Source organism: Mytilus californianus, unplaced genomic scaffold, assembly GCF_021869535.1.
Source record: "Mytilus californianus isolate M0D057914Y unplaced genomic scaffold, xbMytCali1.0.p SCAF_1, whole genome shotgun sequence".
Classification (NCBI taxonomy): domain Eukaryota; kingdom Metazoa; phylum Mollusca; class Bivalvia; order Mytilida; family Mytilidae; genus Mytilus; species Mytilus californianus.
Window position 1 is genome coordinate 28317637 of NW_026262581.1, and position 11440 is coordinate 28329076.

General features: G+C 31.6%; 1 long non-coding RNA gene across 1 annotated transcript; it reads right to left on the reverse strand.

Moving 5' to 3' along the window:
• Positions 1-6828: 6828 nt before the first annotated feature.
• On the reverse strand, positions 6829-10499 carry LOC127714161 (uncharacterized). The gene is made up of 3 exons (XR_007987591.1): positions 10428-10499; positions 7666-7869; positions 6829-6971 (listed from the first exon to the last, which is right to left on the reverse strand). It is a non-coding gene; the product is annotated as an uncharacterized LOC127714161 (long non-coding RNA).
• Positions 10500-11440: the final 941 nt, after the last annotated feature.

Sequence of the window (11440 nt, forward strand, 5' to 3'; positions counted from 1 at the left end):
TTGGTGTATAGAATTATTGCTATTGATGTATGTCCTTTTGTGCTAAGTTTTGGCATGGTTCATATGACATGTATGACTTTGACCTTTTTGTTCATTGTTCTTGATGATGTTATATTTGTTCTATACAGCAAACTCATTGTATTTAACTTGGTGTAGCCAACAGTATACATAGAGAATGATTATTTTTGCTAAAAATAAACATTGACAGGTTGATTGATTATTGATTTCTTCACTTGGGTTTCAGTGGCAAATATTTCATGTATATTCAAGACAATAACATGCAGTGGGACTATATCTTACTTACAACTTTGTTCAAGACCAATGTGTTCATCAAGAAAACAGTCAAATATAGACTTAATAACACATCTTCTTTTTTATACGACCACAAAAAAATGTTGCGGTCGTATATTGGTATGACGTTAGCGTCGTCGTTGTCGTCCGAAGACACATTGGTTTTCGCACTCTAACTTTAGTTTAAGTGAATGGATCTCCATGATTGATTTTGAGGGTTATGGTACCAACAGGTCAGGAATTAGGGACCAAAAATAAGCATTTTTGTAACTTCCAGACATTACTTGTGTGTAAGTGTATTGATCTCTCTGACATTGTACCACAAGGTTCCATATCACAAAGGGAAGGCTGGGATTGATTTTGGGGGCAATTGCCTCAACATTTTAGTAATTCGGGGCCAAAAAAGGGGAAAAAAACAAGCATTTTTCTAGTTTCATGACAATAACTTGTGTGTAAGTGTATGGATCTTTCTGAAATTGTACTACAAGGTTCCATATCACAAAGAGAAAGCTGGGTTTGAGTTTGGGGGTATTTTCCTAAATGTTTAGGAATTTTGAACCAAAAAGGGGCCAAAAAAACAAGCATTTTTCTAGTTTCCAGTCAATAACTTGTGTTCAAGTGTATGGATCTCTCTGAAATTGTACAGCAAGGTACCATACCACAAAGGGAAGGCTGGGATTGAGTTTGGGGGTGATGAATCATAAGGGGGTTCATAAATTTGGGTGGGGGGATTTATTTTTTTCCTTTTTTTTCTGTAAAATTTTCCATTTTAAATTTGTTATTTCTGATTAATATATAAAAGCAAATAATAATTATATGGTTTGAATAGGTAAATTAAAAATTTATAAGTTCTTAGACCACATTCATTCTGTGTCAGAAACCTATGCTGTGTCAAATATTTAATCACAATCCAAATTCAGTGCTGTATCAAGCTTGAATGTTGTGTCCATACTTGCCCCAACTGTTCAGGGTTCGACCTCTGCGGTCGTATCAAGCTGCGCCCAGTGGAGCATTTTATTATATTAAGTTACTGTGTTTAATTTGACTAAGATAGAAATTAAACCAAATAATGTGCACTAAAAACTTCATCACTCAGGAAAGCATATTTAACCAACACCACCTTGTATAAGTTTTATCAACATCTCTTTACATGTACATATAGGGTAAATATCCGCATGCTGGTCGCCTTGTGAACAAATCTGTAAAAGTTTGGTTTTTATCTCATTGTTGTTTTGTACAAACGTGCTTGATGTTTTCATAAAGTAATGTCGGGACTTTGTACAGATTGCTGTAGGTTTTACTCAAAGTCAGAGGTGGAACTGTGAACTTTAATACAGAAATTAAGTTGGTCCCTTTTGAATAGTTGTCTCATTAGAAATCATGCCAAATTTTTATAAACATGTTTTTGTAGGTAGTTATGCTGCCTAATCAAAATGACCATGATATTCTGCAACTAAACTGAAAGTATTTCATTACTTTGTTGTTGGGTTGATGTCTCATTGACTCATGACACACATTTTTTTTTATATCAGCAACAAACTACTAAAAAAAGTACCAGCTAATTAAGGTTATGACTTGAGAGAAAATTAAACCTGCACACTTTATTCACAATAATTTAATTCCAAGCAATGTTTTTCATTTATGTGGGTTTCGAAGGCGATGGAAGGGGCCTGTTGGTTGATGTCGATAAATCAATGTACGAAGTCCTATAAATGCACTATCAAATGGGTTTTTGTCTTTTTTTAGCTCCTTGCACTTAATTATTCTTGAAGTTTTATTTGTTAGTACATTTTCTTGTAGTAGGTCTTTTGCAATTTTCTGAACATCAGCTTGGTATGACGGTATATGGTGGAACCCCTTCTTTCCTGTTGAATTGGTAATATTATCAAAATGGCTTGCAAAATTAACTAGGTGAGGATACTCTTTAGAGTGTTGAAGGATACTTTCCTTTGTCTGATGTCCCGAACATGTTACTTTTGTATCCTTGTTCAACATCTCTAAGTATTCATCTAAGCTTATATTATTGTTTGTTCCACCTTGCAGATTTACAAATCTATTAGCAATTAATCTTTCTGATTGGTCAGGTGGTAAGACACCGTCACTTAGTTCTTCTTGCATTTTTAATGCATTTTTCTTTAATTTGATTGACTGTTGGACTTTTCTAAAACATTTAAAACAGACGCCATTGTCCTTGTCTACTTCGGCGTTTACTTCAAAACCAGTAACAACACTAGAAATTATTGCGATTCTCTCTGAGTTCTGCAATAGTTTCAGTTTGAACAGTTTTTTTTTTCAACACGTTCACCCGTTGAGGAGATTTCTATCTGGATGAAAGAAAAACCGCATAAAACACAAATGTTTGTTCTAACTGATATTTTCCTTGGGGTGCATACTTCACTTGATGCCATTTTAACCTCGGAAGGCAATAATACAAACTATTATTACAGTTGTATGTTACGAAACGTTTTTCGCATGGGCGCTGCCATTTTTGTTTATATACATTCGGAAGACCTCTAGACACTACTAAGACTCCTAAGCCAGTCCAATACCCTAACAGTTTGTAGCACCTTCGCTGATTGGCTACAGCAAATTTGACCCTAGACATGACCCTCAAGCGGCTGTTGTTAGATTTCCCACGCGCGACATATAAACAACGAGGAGCAAGTGCGGAGATTTAATTTTAATTAGATTGTGTGTACCTTACAACCATTCCATACACCACATATAGTTTACCTACTGCACATAGTATCGGAAAAAAGGACTACCCACAACAACTAAATACTGACCAATGACAAATAGTGTAATCAAGGTCAAATGAACCCTTCCAGACGGACATGTACAGTTTTCAACGATTCCATACACTAAACATAGTAAGCCTATTACTTATTGTATTTGACTACGAAAACTAACATTGATCAATGAGTCATAAAATAGGGGAAAGGTCAGTTATACCTGACATACATACAGACCTTGCAAGGATTCCAAATGCCAATTACAGGTATCCTATAACTCATGACTGATGGGAAATGCACATGAATAACAACAATACAGTTTTTTGCAGGTTGTTTAATCATATAAATGAGACCGATAATGGAAATACGACAGGACAAATAAGACATTTACATACAAGTAATGCAGTGTCCAGGTGGGTACCATTTATTGTATACAATACGTACCATTTTCTAGTTTGTTATCTTTGAAGAGTTTTTGTTTTCAGTCTTAATCCTTGGATATTCACAGAATGATTGCACACAAATTGAAATTGCGCTCCTGCCATTGAGATTTTTTTTAAGGATTTCCCCAGTTTTTTCAACTTTGGAACTTAATAATATATCAATGAAGTTTTCCAACTGGGGTTTCTATTTTGTGTAATCAACACCTACATATTTTTACCTATATCCTTAGCTTGGCACCACAGAGAAAGTGCACATACCTATTGAAGCTATGCACTTCCTATTATGGAGTTGTTACATAATTTCTTATATTTTCGCATTCTATATGTTGGTAGATTTTAATGTTCAATAAATAAATTTGGTGTATATACTGTCTTCTGATTGGTTAAAAGAATTACCTTTATTTTCAATGTTGTCAATTTTTATGGCGACACGCCCACTCTGACGTTGTGTATTTATACGCCAACATGTGTATACGTTGTTATTGTTAATATAAATAATATAAAAAGGTCTTTGAGCCTTATTTTAGATAGAAATTTATTTATAATGAATGGCAATAATTTATTTTGAATTTATTGAACCATAAAATAAATTTTTGACTCTTCACATTTTACATAATCCGCTTCGCGGATTATTCAATGTGAAGAGTCAAAAATTAATTTTATGGTTCAATAAATTCAAAATAAATAATAGCCATTTATTAATTAAAGACCATTTTCCATTGCGTTTTAAACATTATGTGCATTGTTCCATTTCCTTTGATTAATATCACATTTGTTAATTTCATCATATGCCTGTTAAATTTATTCAAGGAACATAGTTTGTCTAATGTTTTAGATGATTAAAAAGATACTTTATTGACATGAAATATATTTGATTCTGGGTCAGTTTGTACTTTCAATATATAGTTTAATGCTGTTGTTTTGTTTTTGTTATATGAAAGCAAGTTGACCTCACATTTGCATGAAACACGGAAGCGCTTCTTGATAAAAATGTAAGCGTCGGTAGCTTTATATTTTGTATAGATTTTGATAACCACAACATGTAACTCTTATATTTACAGATCTTTGAAAAAATATATAAATATGTAATTTACGTTTTTATATTTAGAATAAAACTTTGAAATCAAAACTTCGTATCATTCCTCATGAAACCGGTTAACATCGTTAAACCGTATATTAGCATAATGACGATGTCGATGAGGATAGCTCGTTAAATATTAATCAAACAATAATTATTATACATGGGATAATTATCTAGTGTTACAAATTTCCTTCAATTATTTATATTTACGATATATAGTATATCAATTACTTTTCACATTACAATTTTTAAAAAACATAATCGATAGCACGAAGTGCAGAGCAATTTTTCAACAATAATATTAATTCTGTCAGCATGGGATGGTTTCTTACACATAGTTTGTTTTCAAACAGATTAAAACACATATGACGCAATCAAATATTTCCTCGTTCAGCTAAAAATAGATAAGAATGTGTATGAATTGAACACTTACTGTAAATATAAATTTTTAAATAAATAACAAATATGATTTGTATATTATATTTCCTTTGACAGTGAATCATAGACTATTAGATAGTGACCTAAACATATTTAACTGTTTAAGACTATTCTTCATTTATTTCGTTTACCATTTAAGGTAAAAATTAGGATTGATGTCGTAACATTGTGTAAGTTACAAAAACATTGAACAGTGTTAAATAATTCCGCATTGGCCAGACCGAGTTTATGAGGGACCTACTGTCATAAAAACATGTTGCAACTGTTGTAAAGTGTAGTTCTTAGTAATACAGATATATGGACTTCCTGTCCTCGTACCTTCTCTACTGGCTTTTCGTATCATTTCCTCACGTGTCAACAGTTCCATCTTAAATTCCTTGATGACTTTCTTCTTTTTCTTCTTCATAATAAATACAGTAAATATTCCCACAATAACAGCTGTGAGAAAAGCAGCGGCTAACAATCCAACTATAACAGCCAATATATTGATGTTTACTTTATATCGTAGTTTGCCAATGTATGCTTTGATTCTACCAACTTCAACCTTGGGATGAAAAAATGAGAGATTTAATGCATTTTAGGCAAAATCAGAAAATGAACAACATAATAATTTTCCTTTAATAAAAACAAATACTAGTACCTAATTTTGGATACAAATCTAATATATGAATGATGTTGTTTTTAACTTTCGTTCGTACTATATAAAATAGAGAGACAAAATGCGGTTGAAATCTTTACCAGAAATGCATTAAATGAAAATTGTTACAGATATTTAAGGAAGACAATCGAATGTTGATTACATGTATGTTAGAAAAGTGATAATTCTCTAATCTGGAACAAAAGCATACGACCATATGACAATTACATTAGTATGATTAGATGATAACCGTTTTTAAGGTTTTGACTAACTTCATCGTCGGTTATGTTGATAATTTGACTGGTTCCATATTAAATGCAGGTAGTGCAAAACGTTCTGGAATTTTAACATTTTGTCACACGTTGTTAGTATTGTTGTCCACAGCTTTGTCTGACTTTCAAAATATAGGGTTCTGATTTCCTTGTGTTATTTTGAATGATTTTGGTGAAATTGTCCTTACTAGAAATGCATTAAATGAAAATTATTACAGATATTTAATAGAGGCAATCGAATGTTTGTGCGTTCTGTATATATTACACTTTTCTGTACGACTTTATTAGAACATTTAACACAAAGGAATATCAATCATTTGAGCTATCTGAAATATATGAACACATACTTATATTTCTTTTTGAGCTTCTTCCATTAGGTGTTTATCAATTACAGATTTTTCCCATTCAGTCAATAATTTCGTTGTTTACTATTTGAGTGGTTAAACGTTTATAAGAAAGTTGTATCTTACACTAGAAGGTGAATACTAGTCTTACATGGTAATTTGGATCTAAACATCATCTGAATAAAGTCTGCACTATACATAATTCAGTCATGTTCAGTCTTTCGGTCGATTTTCAGACTTATCCAATGCGGTAAATTCAGTACTGTTCAGAAAATGTGCTTGCAGTCAATTTAGTACTGTTTAGTAGTTTTTCAGACAATCAATTATGATGTGTACAGGGTAATAGCAACGAATGAACATCTTCTTTTTTATATAGACTGAAAATATCTTAATTGACTGCAAGCGCATTGTTTGAAAACTACTGAATTTACCGAGATTGATAAGTCTGAAAATTGACTGAAAGGCTGAAAATGACTTAATGATGTATTATTCAGTCTTCTTTTAACAGCTGTTTAAATCAAAATGGCCGTTTCAGATCACAACTAGTTTACTAGTAATTTTGACTTACAATAACAAAAACTGTATTTTGATCTGTATCATTTGTCCTAGGTGTGAACGTAGGTGGCAAGCAGATAATAAATGTCATGTTGATATCTGTTATTATGCATTTTCCGTCCAATCCAATATGGATGGAGTAGTCATCAGATATTGCTCCATGTAAGATATTGGTACCCTGTATACAAAAAAAAAAAGATTTTTTTGTTTAAATTTGTTAGAATGGTTACTGGTTAATCATAACATTATTTTGTCATCTTTTTGTTTCTGTACATATAGCACAAAATGTCTATTTTAGCAAGATTGTACTACATGTTATATGTCATGTTTTAGTTGTATTGGTCTTGTACCATGGAGTTAAATAGACTTAGAATGAAATAAGGAGAATTCGACATCATACGTCGGAGATAGAAAAATTTCCTTACTTAAGATTCGGCAAGGTTTTTACAACGTATTCTTTTGATTATTAATTTCTTGCCATTAACATGACTGTTTGACAGTTTCAAATCCCAGATCTAGAGCCGTACACCGTCTCTATTCTAGTTATTAGAATCACAGAGTCAACGTGGTTAATCTCTTTCCTTCATGGTATGAAAAATTTAAAATTTGTTTTAAAAAAAAGGTAAATTTTGCATTTCCCATGTCTTTGAAATTGTAACTTGTAGCAGATCACTGATTTAATTTTTGTATGCACCCACTCGGTTCAACTCACTACTGATGCATTGTTCACTGGGCAAAACGCGCTATGCAAACCATACGAACCTGTTTTATTTTCACTTGTATATTTTTGGGGAAAAGTTACTAAATTTAATATATTTAATATATTTTCTATTTTTCATTTTTTATTAATGTTTATGTCTGATAATACTTACCGTGATCTGAATAGGTGATTCCTTATCATATTCAAGTATACTTTGGAAATTGTTCAATTGTGGATCATCAACATATTCAATATCAACTGCTATACTTAATCCATCAAAATATACACGAACAGATTGTACATTTGACTCATTTCGTTTCATTTCGGGTGTTTGACATACAGCTTGAATATCGAATTTAACATTACATGGGTTTTTCTGGAAATAAAAACTTTCGAAATGACAATCAAGACATGTATAATGTAAGTAGAATTAGAATGAAAATCATGAAAGTAGCCAGTAAAAAGGACATAGTCTACATTAGTGATTATTTCATTCATTCTTATGAAATAATATTGTAAATAGACAAACTAAATTTGAACATATGATGCAAATTAGGTAGCAATCGGGAAATCTATAATATTAATTGTTTTTCTTAAAAACAACATTGCTAAAAAAGCTATAACAGCATTATGACACAGATTAAAAGTTACATCATAGGTCAATTTTGTAAACTTTGAGAGCCAACAGAGTCAAACAATGTTTTGAGCTTTCGAAATATTACTGAATGTACTGTCATGTCATGAACAGTTGTTAACTCATAGCAAAAACACTTTAACAAGCTAATTTTAAAACCGGGAATGGTCCATTTTAATGGTAAAACATTGTAAACAAATGAATTTCAGCAAAAAAATTTATGATATCACTTCATAATGCCACTGGTGCAACTGAAAAAAAAAAAACAGAAAATCAGATTAGAATATATCTTTGGTCTTTACGACAAAAGAGATGATTTTATCTTCCCAATTGTGAAATTTCCATTTCTATGTAGCAACATTCCAGCAGTACACGCATATTAAAAATGTATCTCCCAGAGCTTATGTTGCATATTATGATTTCTTTAATAAAAGAGTTCTGCTAACAGGAAAGTTACTGAACCAATGGTTCAAAGTGGAGAAATTGAAATCATTCCTTCGAACGTTTTACCGACACCATCACAAGTTGGTTGAGCGTTATATAATATCCCCAGATGGCAACTAATGTTTCAATTGTCGTAACCACAATCCAGTTCTCTTTTCCTCAATTGAGACATATCCGAATGAGACTTATCACCGGAGTTTTTCCTGCATGAGCAACATCACATGTGGTATATGTTGAGCAGGAGCTGCTTACTCGTCCGGAGTACACCCCTGGTTTTTTGTAGTTTTGGTGTGGAATGTATTCGTCTTATTTTGCCTCTTTTTTTCAATGGCATTGTCAGTTTTTATTTTGTATGTCCCTTTGGTATCTTTTGCTTTTTTCACAACTCACTAGAGTCAAACACACAAGCGACTCAAATTATACAGAATGGTTACTCAATACAAGTATCAGACGAACGTTTTTAATTCATTTGTAATGAGCTAAGAATCTTGGTTTTCTTTTTTTAAATTGAACTACTTTTCGTTTACCATGAACAAAATTACTTGAATAGTATCCCAACTTTACAAATTCATTATATGTATGCGAGAAACGTCAAATACCTAAGTTAAGTATAATTGTATAAATTATGTCGATCATGTGATTGTTTTTTCTACTACGTCAAATTGTTATATCAGATTTTTTTATGCTTTTTTTACCATATTTTGGTTTACCATAAACAAAATTACTTGAAGAGTATCCAAACTTTACAAATTCATTATATGTATGCGAGAAACGTCAAATACCTAAGTTAAGTATAATTGTATAAATTATGTCGATCATGTGATTGTTTTTTCTACTACGTCAAATTGTTATATCGGGTTTTTTTATGCTTTTTTTAACATATTTTGGTTTTATTACTTCTTAATGTTAAACTTATATTGTAATACTATGCAATTTTTGTCTTCACAGTATGGAAAAGGCGTACGCGATAAAGTTTATTCTTGAAACATTATCTCGTGCTGACCTTAATCAATATCATACAGTGAGATTACTATCTATGTACGAATGATTTTTATATATAGTTATTTACCCTAACTACACAAGAGGTGAAAGATACCAAAGGGTTATCCAAACTCAGTCGGGAACAAACTGACAATGCCATGACATAAAAAAAAACGGAAAACGATTAAAAGACAAACAACAATAAACACAACACAATATAGAAAACCAAAGTTTGAGCAACACGAACCCCACCAGAACAGGGGGTGATATCAGGTGTTGCGGAAGGTTAAGCAGATCGCGCTCCTCTAGTCATAAATATATTTAAATCGCTTCCATGAGGAAACAGTTCATTTTTTTTAAGTTATGCCTATCTGATATACTGCAGCTAGAACACTTCCTGTTGGCTTTATCTACCAAAAATGTCAATTTCAAGTCGAGTCACTTTTCTACACAATCAATGGTTTGTTTAGGGATAAAAAAACAAGTTTTATTTTTTGTGTATACATTTTCATAAATATAATTGTAACAATTTTTAGCGGCAGTATAAAAACAATATTATGCAAATGTCAGAAAAATATCAATATTTTAGTATTCGGGACCAATCTGTTGAAGGCCTCGGTAAACTTCGCTTTTTCCAAGTTGATAAGCCTCATACAAAAAATGTTAATATTTTTTCTGATATTGACGTAATATTGTTTATTTAACGGATGAAAAAAATGCATCAAGTACTTAACAATGTCCAAATTAAAAATAATTAAAGTTTCTAGCAGTAAACACAAAGATATGGTGAACAGTTAACACACACAGTTATAGTTTATTCCCCTCTTTCTTATGCATTTCAAATCGTATTATTCACATACACATGATAAACTTACCACTCTTTCAACAGTAATCTTGCCAACATGACTAAAACCTTCACCATTTATAGTAAATGTTGTTCCCCCACTAAAACATAAATTCGAAAGGATATTATGTAAAAATATATTTTGTTACATTATTTTGTAAGCGTGACGATGCTGTTCATCATACAGTCAAAAGACACATACATCTCACATTTACTGTAATTGACAGGTATGCTTTGTTCCATTTTCTACTTACATGTGTATGTGATATATATTTTCTAAATAATACTACGGTTTATTGAATAGAAGAGAAAATTGGTAATTGCTGAATCACTGTAATTTAAAAAAAAAAATTCAGACAGCAGTTCATGTGTAAAGGAATATTTTCTACTGGTATAGAATTAAAATCCTTTGAAACTTTCCAGGAATGACAAAGTGACTGAACAAATTTTAGTTGATTTGTGAAGACCTGATAGAACTGACGAAAGGTAAGTATAAAGGCCCAGGAAATTGGAAAAAATAATAAGATTATTGAAACCTTATAAAATGCTGTCAATTTTACTAATAAATGAACCGGTTGAAGTAATTTAGAAAGTTCAGTGCAGAACAGTCACTTGTGGTGTCACTATAATGTCTAAAACATGACGAAATTGTCATATTGGACCCATTATGGACATGTCTTATAAAGTGCCCGGACAAAATAAATATGCAAAAATGAGCAAAAACCCCAACGAAATTATGTTACCCACATTATCATGCCAAATTGTATCAGTTTCCATGATCAGTGAACCATGAAAATAGGGATCAAATCCCTTATGGCATGCTTAAAACATTGAAGTCAATATCAGCAAAATTATCACAATATCCCCATTTTTATATTGCTTATATCTAGACATAACCCAAGGCTTAACTCAAAAACCCTTTTTTCTGCAAGATGTATATGACATAGATGATAATGGGAAATAATGAAAAAATTATATTTGCGTGGTCTAAAATTAATTTATCCTTATTCTGTCTATAGTAACTATTTTTACTTACAACTTTGA